This window comes from Peromyscus maniculatus, chromosome 19 (genome assembly GCF_049852395.1).
Source record: "Peromyscus maniculatus bairdii isolate BWxNUB_F1_BW_parent chromosome 19, HU_Pman_BW_mat_3.1, whole genome shotgun sequence".
NCBI classification, from domain to species: domain Eukaryota; kingdom Metazoa; phylum Chordata; class Mammalia; order Rodentia; family Cricetidae; genus Peromyscus; species Peromyscus maniculatus.
In genome coordinates this window covers 55,856,450-55,865,451 of record NC_134870.1, presented here as the reverse complement: position 1 = coordinate 55,865,451, position 9,002 = coordinate 55,856,450, and the positions used below count along the sequence as shown (strand labels likewise).

The 9,002-nt window shown below is 41.6% G+C and overlaps 1 non-coding gene across 1 annotated transcript; it reads left to right on the top strand.

Moving 5' to 3' along the window:
* The first annotated feature begins 8,384 nt into the window (after positions 1-8,384).
* LOC121824195 (U6 spliceosomal RNA) lies at positions 8,385-8,491 on the top strand. Its single transcript, XR_006066013.1, has one exon. It is a non-coding gene; the product is annotated as a U6 spliceosomal RNA (small nuclear RNA).
* Positions 8,492-9,002: the final 511 nt, after the last annotated feature.

The window sequence follows — 9,002 nt, the reverse complement described above, 5'->3', positions numbered from 1 at the left end:
CCAATGTCTATTCCAAGATTACAAATTTCAGCCCTAGCCAGGTGTGTTGGCCTTGTGCTCAAGCTGGCATTTAGGGGATAGACTTCATCCACCCACCCATCCCCATCTTTGAGCTGTCTCCTGAGCTGCAGACAACATCTTCTCTGTGTATTTCACTTCTCTTCATGATTAACTGTTTCCTCATCTCTGTGACAGGAAATCTGTAGAAACTGTGTGAGAGAGGAAGAATTTGCTTTGGCTAACAGTTCCAGTCTGCTGTGGGATCATGTTTTTATATACTGGTTTAATAAAATGTTGATTGGCCAGTAGCCAGGCAGGAAGTATAGGCGGGGTGAGAAGACGAGGAGAATGCTGGGAAGAGGAAGGGCTGAGTCAGGAGTTGCCAGCCAGACACAGAGGAAGCAAGATGACAAGGCAGAAGTGAGAAAAGGTACCAAGTCATGTGGCTAAACATATATAAGAATTATGGGTTAATTTAAGTGTAAGAACTAATCAGTAATAAGCCTGAGCTAATGGCCGAGCAGCTGTAAATAATATAAGCCTCTGTGTGTTTACTTGGGGGACGTGAATGGGAAAGATCTGTCCCAGCTGCCGGCCAGGACACAGAAAAACTTCTGACTACACCAGTCCATCATGGCAGGGAAGATGTTTGGTGTACTTCACTGTTGCTATGATAAAGCAATGACCAAAAACAATCTGGGGGGCAGGGGGTTTATTTCAGCTTATACTTTCAAGTCACAATCTATCATTTAGGGAAGTCATCAGGAACTCAAGGCAGAAACTTGGGGCAGAAACCGTGAAGAATACTCTCATCTCTCTGCTAACTTTCTTATGCAGTCTAGGATGACCTTCCTTGGGATAGTGCTGCCCACTTATGTCAATCATCAATACAATCTGCCATAGACCAATCAGTCCAGGCAAGTCTTCAATTTGAGTTTCCTCTTTTCCAAGTGACACTAGTGTCTTAGTTTGAGTTTCTGTTGCTGTGAAGAGACACCATAACCATGGCAACTCTTAGAAGGGAAAACATTTAATTGGGTGGCTCACAGTTTAGAGGTTCAGTCTACCGTCCTCATGGTAGGACATGGCAGTGTGCAGGCAGACATGGTGCTGGAAAGGTAGATGAGAGTCCTACATCTTACATAGGCAACAGGAAGTGAACCGAGACACTGGGTGGTGTCTTGAGCATAAGAGACCTCAAAGCCCACCACCACAGTAACACACTTCTTCCAACAAGGCCACACCTACTCCAACAAAGCCGCACCTCCTAATAGTGCCACTCCCTATGAGATTATGGGGGCCAATTACATTCAAATGACCACAACTAGGTTGTATTAAGTTGACAATAAAATCTAGCCAGGATAGAAATCATGGTGGCTTAGGTGGTTTGAGGCTATGACAGTGGGAATTTCTGGCATGGTTTACTCACATCTCTATCAACCAAAAGAGGAAAGATCTTGGGCAAGAAGGAAGGATGGCTGTAACCTTCAAGTCCTACCTCATGGTAGCCTGCTTCCCCTAGCTAGCCCCCAAATCTTGAAGGTTCCATAGCCTCCACCAAATAGCACCACTAGCTGTCAACCAAATGTTCAAACATATGAGCCTGTGGATGGCACTTCACCTTTAAGCTGTTGACAACTGCTCTTGCTGAGCACATGCAGCTATGCCCACAGAGAGGACTTCAAGCAGGACTCTGTTGCCCTGGTCTGACCTCAGTGATCCTAGATTGCATCTGCTCCTGAGTTTTATGAGCTCATTCCTCTCAGGAGGTGAACTCCGCCTTGTGTCTGTCAGGTGGATCTGTGTAGAGGAGCTGTTGCCTCTTTCTCTAATGGTGGGGGACAGTAAGATGCTTGTCTAGGATCTTAACACCAGGGCTCTTTTGCAGAGGTTTCACTGCAATTTTGCTCCCTGAACTACTCAAGGAAAGTTGTGATTTGGCAATTTACCTAGAATCCTGAAGAACATCTTATGACTACTTGAGAGCTCTCTTCTTTCCAGGCTTCCTCACTTCTGGTGGGAAAAGAAACATCTTCTATATGGATTGTAAAGTCCACATGAAGAACACAAAGTGAGGTCATGTGGTAGATGCCACAGCTTTTGTAACAACTAAAATTATGACGTGCTTACACAAAGGCAGCCTGCGATGGCGATAGGGCTGCAAGGCTCCTTTGTAACAGCAAGTAAGCTAACAGACATGGAAGCCATTAAAATGTCAACAGTAGAGGCCAGAAATGATGACGTGACAGGACACAGGGCATGACAGGAGACTGAACAACAACGAACCCGCTGCTACTGTTGCAAGCATGCTAATGAACGAAAGGAACATGACAAGTTGGAGATGCTAGGCTCAAAGGCACAGCCAATGGAGTGCCATTTATAGACCATTATAAAGCACATAAAAATTAGAGCATATTTAGGGTAGATCATTTATAATGGAGCTGTAATGAAGAGCAAAGCAGTGGCCAGCACCAAATTCATAGTAGGGTTATTATTTTTAAAGTAGTGCATTGGCACCCAAATCAGTGCATCTTAAAGACTTTCATGGTGACAACTGTCCTCATTGTTTTAAAGAACTTTCAGAAGGCCAGACGTGATCATGGATGAAATATTGACCTGAATTTATCTTTGTTGTGGGATAATCTTTTTGTACACTGTAAAAATGTGTCTCTACCTAAGGCGCCTTCTGACTGGTTTAATAAAGAGCTAAATGGCCAATAGCTAGGCAGGAGAGAATAGGTGGAACTTTCTGAGAGAGAGGAAATGAAGATGAATCTAGGCTTGCAAGAACTGAGGAAGTTGGATATACAGCACAAAGGAGAGGGCCACGCGGCAGAACATAGATTAGTAGAATAGATTAATTTGAGTTATAAGAGCTAGTTGGGACTAAGCCTAAGCTAAAGGCCAAGCTTTTATAACTAATGCTAAGTCTCCATTTAGGGGTTGGTGGTCCTGACAAGAAAGTCCAACTACAGATACTAGCTCAGATGTGGGGCCTAGGTGAGGCTTTCTTCTCTCTGGATGTGAGGGACTCTACCCAGTGATGAACAGACTATATGAGCTTCATTGTCACATTAGGATCCAGAGAGTCAGAAAAAGATGCTCTCCAGCAAAAAGGGGACATCAAGAGCTCAAGTTTCTCATAGGTCCTGGCAGAAGCATGTGGATATGGTTTCATATCATGATAAGAGAGCTCAGAGAAAATGGGTTTCTCCTTGTCTCACTAGAGACATGGCTCACAATGGGTGGAATATCAAGGAGTCATCATCCACTTTTCAAAATAAGATATGTTTTAGCAGGTCTAATCTCTCATCCCCCAAACAAACACCAAGGCCCCTTACCACAGCAAGTGGGAGGGGCTCTGACACATGCTCAGTAAATCACTTCCTAGTCCAGGAACCAAATGCCAGCTCTTATTTTAGGGTCTTCTCAAATACAGTACTCTTATCTGTTTCTTTGCTATATTCCATTTGCTCATGGTCAACAATGGTTCTAAATATTAAATGGAAAATTCCTGAATTAAACAAATCACAAATTTTAAACTGTGCACTGTCTCAAATGACATTGCGAAATCTTAGACTGTCCTGCCTGGGGTATTGATCACTCTTTTGTCAGTGTATCTGTTCCCAGAGAGTTGAACAATCTCCTTGGTCCTTAGAGGAGATGATCTAAGTTTTCCCACAAGTCCATGCATGAACTCATTCACTTGTTCAACAAATATTACCACATTCTTAATATTGAGAACAGTAAAACTGTATCAAGTGATCTATCAGATTATTTATTGTTCTAGCCTGATGATTTCAACTTATTTGAAAACATCACCAATGTTTTCAAAGTTAGAAAACATTGAGGAGATGGAAAGGATCAGGAACTTTGCAGTCAAAGAACCAAAGTCCAGAAGAAATGTCAAGGAAACTTGAAACCAAGGTTTAGGACAGTGGTTTCTCAACCTTCCTCATGCTGTGGCCCTTTAATACAGTTCCTCATATTGTGATAATCCCCAACTATAAAATTATTTTTGTTGCTACTTCATAATTTTGCCACTGTTATGAATTGTAATGTAAATATCTGTATTTTATGATGGCTTTAGGTGACCCCTGTGAAAGCGTCATTTGACACCCCCAAGGGGTCACAACCCACAGGTTGAGAACCACTAGTTTAGGGAAATAATAATACATGGTGCAATAATAACATATGCAAATTGGGAAAAAATCCCAAAGTCCAAGTCATGTTGAGTCTTTGTCAGTTGAGGCTTTATGGAGGAGGACACAAACACTTCATTCAGCCCAGAGAATGTGAGCTTTCGGTGTGAATCTTGCACTATACTTCCTGAAACCAACAAAAGAAGAAGTAATTAACTGTGTCCTGTTACTGTTGGTTTTAAAACTTTGAATTCAGTTAAAAGCTTTTCTATGTGGCCCCAAACTCGGAGTGGGTGTTTGAGACAAGGCATAACTAACCAATTTATTTCCACAAGGCTATCTTTTAGCTTTGTTCTGTTTGAACCAGAAGGGCACAGCCAGTTGACTGCTGTAATCTATCTACCATTTAGCTTTGTGTCTGGGTTATGGCCCAGAACTGATCTTCTGGTTAAAGAGGTGACAATCAGTTTTAGGATTGCTTGGTAAAGCGTTGGCATTTGAAAGTTTTAATCTACCCTTTTCAGTTAGCATCCTCTCCTACTTCCCCAGCTCTTTTTCTACTCTAAGATGGTCATATGCTCCCCAACCATCAATTAGCAGCTATCTTGGTTATTGTGTCAGTTGTTACAACCACAGAACTGTGCTCAAGAGACCATCACTTTACTTAATAAAAGCAAGAACTCAGTCAATAAAAACTGCAAAGCATATAGGTAAAAGGTAATCATAATTATGTACATAGAGCAGATACACAAGCAGTATAGAGTTGGGTGCTATCTGTGGTTTCAGGCACGTGTAGGAGGGTCTTAAAATGGATAGATACAGATACCTCAGAGATACAGATATCCCACAGAGGCATGGGCCCATGAAATCCTCACAATAACTCTAAGGAGTGGTTAGTAATATTACCTCCATTTCATAGAGAATAAGATTTGTCCAAAAGGCACATAGAGTGAATGGAATCTGTAATGTAGACTCAGTGGTCTGACTCCAAAGACCCAGTTCTTCATGACCTGGAGCTACTTCACTGCCTGTAGAAGCTCTGATTGATCCATAGCCTGTTGCTTACCTGTGGCTTTGGAGTTTTAAGGTCACTGCTTGAATAGGCAGAGAGAGAGAGAGAGAGAGAGAGAGAGAGAGAGAGAGAGAGAGAGAGAGAGAGAGAGAGAGAGAGAACTATTGACATGTAATAGATGGAGTTTGTTTTTACAGAATTTACCCTCTTGGCTGGTGCAAGAGGCTGGATTCACATGGCCAGAAAAGCAGTAAAAAAAAAAAAAAAAATGGTCCTACCAGTAGCCCTTGGTGCCAGGATGGTCTCTCCTTCGTGGGATAGGCTCTATGTAACACTCTCTGGGGTCTGCTCATAGGAAAGCATGATGGGCAGGGTGAAATGTGGTTAAAGTGATAACTCACTGAACCACACCCAATGAGGTGGATACCAAACTAAAAGTCAAGATGCAGCTCTCAGCCTTGACCATCCATGGCTGTGGAGAGAGGATGAGGTCCTGAATGAATATGTGTTGTTGATATGGGCACAGCCACATCAGGGGCTCCCATTCCTCGGACCCATGCAAAGCCTTCCCTGAGTCAGGTTTGGGGAAATAGCAAAGCTTTACCCAGATTCGTGTGTGGATATTGATAGTGTGTGCAGAAAGTATGGATTTCTTCCTCTTACCAAATGATTGCAGCCTGAGGCTGTCCTCCCTACAAGACCTCCCACCAAGATTAGCTAAACATTCTTCCTCATTCAGCTGCATATAATAAACTCAGTTCCCAGATGCAGATATATACAAGAAATGTGCTGCGTTTCCAGGCTGCTGCTGGCACCTCTCTATCAGAGCACACAACCCACATGATCCCAGCTTTTCTTAATGTCTTAGTTAGGGTTTCTATTGCTGTGAAGAGACATCATGACCACAGCAACTCTTACAAAGGAAAACATCTCATTAGGGCTGGCTTATAGCTTCAGAGGTTTACTCCATTACCATCATGGCAGGAAGCAAGGCAGCATGCAGGCAGACATGGTGCTAAAGAAAGAACTGGGAGTTCTGACACCTTGACTCACAGGCAGCAGGAAGTGGTTTGTCTCACTGGTTGTGGCTTGAGCTTATATGAAACCTCAAAGTCTGACTCCACAGTAACACACTTCCTCCAATAAGATCACACCCACTCCAACAAGGCCACACTTCCTAACAGTGCCACTCCCTTCGGAAGCCATTTTCTTTCAAACCACCACGGTGTGTCTGCCCTTTCTTCATTCCCTTTCATCTCAGTTAAGGCAGTCCCGTCCCCAAAGCCTTCGGTCATGGCACAGTGACAAGTGTCTCTGTGTCCCCACTTGGATAGAAAGAGTTCCTGAGCACACTTCTGCCTGTGAACTCTGTGGAAAGAGTTTAGGCTTCTTAGCCCAACAGACACAAGTCAATTTTAGTGCAGGAAGCACAAACACGAGTCTAAGAGGGATTGAAGACAACCACATTCTTAGAATATACTAGGCTGACAAGAAAGAATTCTAAGGGCTGGAGATGTAGCTCGGGGGTAGAATACTGGTCTAGCGTGTATGAAAAACCCGGCTTCTCTCCTCAGAGTTGAAGTGGGAAACGGTTCTGCATTCCCGGGTGGGGGAGGGGCATGCATCTGTTACAGAATTAAATTGAACTTCTGCTAAAATGTCAACAATTTCAATTTGTATAGGAGCCAAGGTGATAGCATTGGTTGGGGGCAAACAAAAAGTTAAATCTTCCCTCTTATAAATGTATATGGTTATAAATCTTCATTGTGAAGAAGTTACTGATTTTGTTCTGACAATCTTAGCTTACAGATACTACAAATCAGAAATTATAGATATTATACCTGGGTTAAACTCCTGTTTGAAGTAGACAGGGCCCCATATTATATAACATTACTCTCATTTCACTGGTGAAAATTGCAACTATTTTGCTAAACATTACAAAGCCCATAAAGTTGGACACTGGATAAATATGTTTTCATGGAAGCTTTCCATAAATCCATCCATGTACTCACTCACTTACTCAACAAATATTTACTGAGATCTTACAAATGATCTCATGGGCAATATGTCTCCTGCTGGATCACCCTAGTCTATTTTAAAACACTGCCATGTTTTAAAATTAGAAAACTCTTCACAAATAAACTTGGATGTGCCTTTAACTTTCTAAAAATAGTCTTAATTTTGCTCTTTTCTTAATGTCGATTCTTACTCTACAGACTATAAATTTTGATTTTTTTTTTTTTCTCAGATGGCACTGTCAATGTTGGGCTACAATCCCACTTAATGAGTCACAGACATGTACAACCTGGGTCTTTTCCCTGAAATAAATGGCTTTTCTGAAAGGGGCTCTGGGCTTTGGGCCATCTGTCTAAAGCAATATTATTTCACTTTGCTTAAATATTTATTTATTCTTAAAATAACTTTTAGAACAATACGTAGTTTAAACCATTTTTACTTGTCCTTCTCCTGTTAATAAAACCAATTCTGTAGCTTTGCGTTCCTTTTAAATCCCCATGACAACACATTGCAGGTAGCTGTCATAAGTGTGCATACAGTTTTTAAAATTTTAAATGTCATGTATTTTTGCCAAAGCTTCTCTAAAGTGTGATAGAAAAGTCAGGGGTTTTGGTAGTTGTAAAATGTTACTAGCCAATAGCATTTTTAAAAAGAAATAGTGACCTTGATTTTTTTTTTTTAAGTCTTTGCATAGTCTGGATACTTGAATCTTGTTAGACATATAGTTGATAAAGAATTTTTTTTCCCATTCCATTGGTTAACTCTTCACTGGAATATGATGTTCTTTGCCACACAGAAAATTTCTGGTTTCATGAGGTCTCATGTGTGGATTGTCAGTCTTAATGGCTGCTTTTGCCTCCTTCCTGTTCAGGAAGTCCTGTCCTAAGCCAGTAGGCTCCAGCATCTCCCTCCCCCTTTTCCCTTTATCAGATTCAAGGTATCAGGTCTTACATTGAGGTCTTTGATGCATTTGAAGCTGAGTTTTGTGTAAAGTGGGAGATTAGATCTCCTTTCCTTCTCATACATGGAGCTGCCTATCCAGTTTGACCAGTACCACTGAAGATGCTGTCTTTCCCCCAATGTTTACTTTTGGCCCCTTTGTTAAAAACCATGTGTCCAGAGGAAATATGTCTGGGGCTTCAATTTTATTTTATTGATCTATGCGTCTATTTTTATGGTAATTTAAATGGTAATAATTTAAAATCAGAAATCATGTGCTCGCTTCGGCAGCACAGACACTAAAATTGGAACAATACAGAGAAGATTAGCATGGCCCCTGCGTAAGGATGACACACAAATTCGTGAAGCATTCCATATTTTTCTGTTAAAAAATCAGAAATCATGATACTTTTAACAGTTCTCTTATTGTCCCTATTATGTCCAGTTGACATCAAGAAATCAGTGTTGTCCAGACGTAATAGGGGAAGATCCACATATGAACTCACCGTACTTGTGACAGCATGCAGAACTCCTGCACAGACTCAACCAGACGAAATCCCAGTTTGGAGAAGGGGAGGTAGACACAAAGTCCTATGCCTCAGTCCCCCTAGCTGAGGAGTTAATGGCATTTGATTGCTGCTTGGAAAGGAAAAGTCAATTTTTTTCAATGATGTGAATACCTGGTACAATGACCACACTCCAGGACAGACCTCACACCCAAGAGCAGTCAGCCAACACAAACTAGATTTGAGAGAGAAAGAGAGATATAGATAGATAGATAGATAGATGAACAGACAGATGGATGGATAGATAGGTAGAAATTGGGTGTGTAGGAAGGTGGAAAAGGATCTGGGAAAAGTAGAGATGATGGGTGTATGTGAATGTAATCAAAA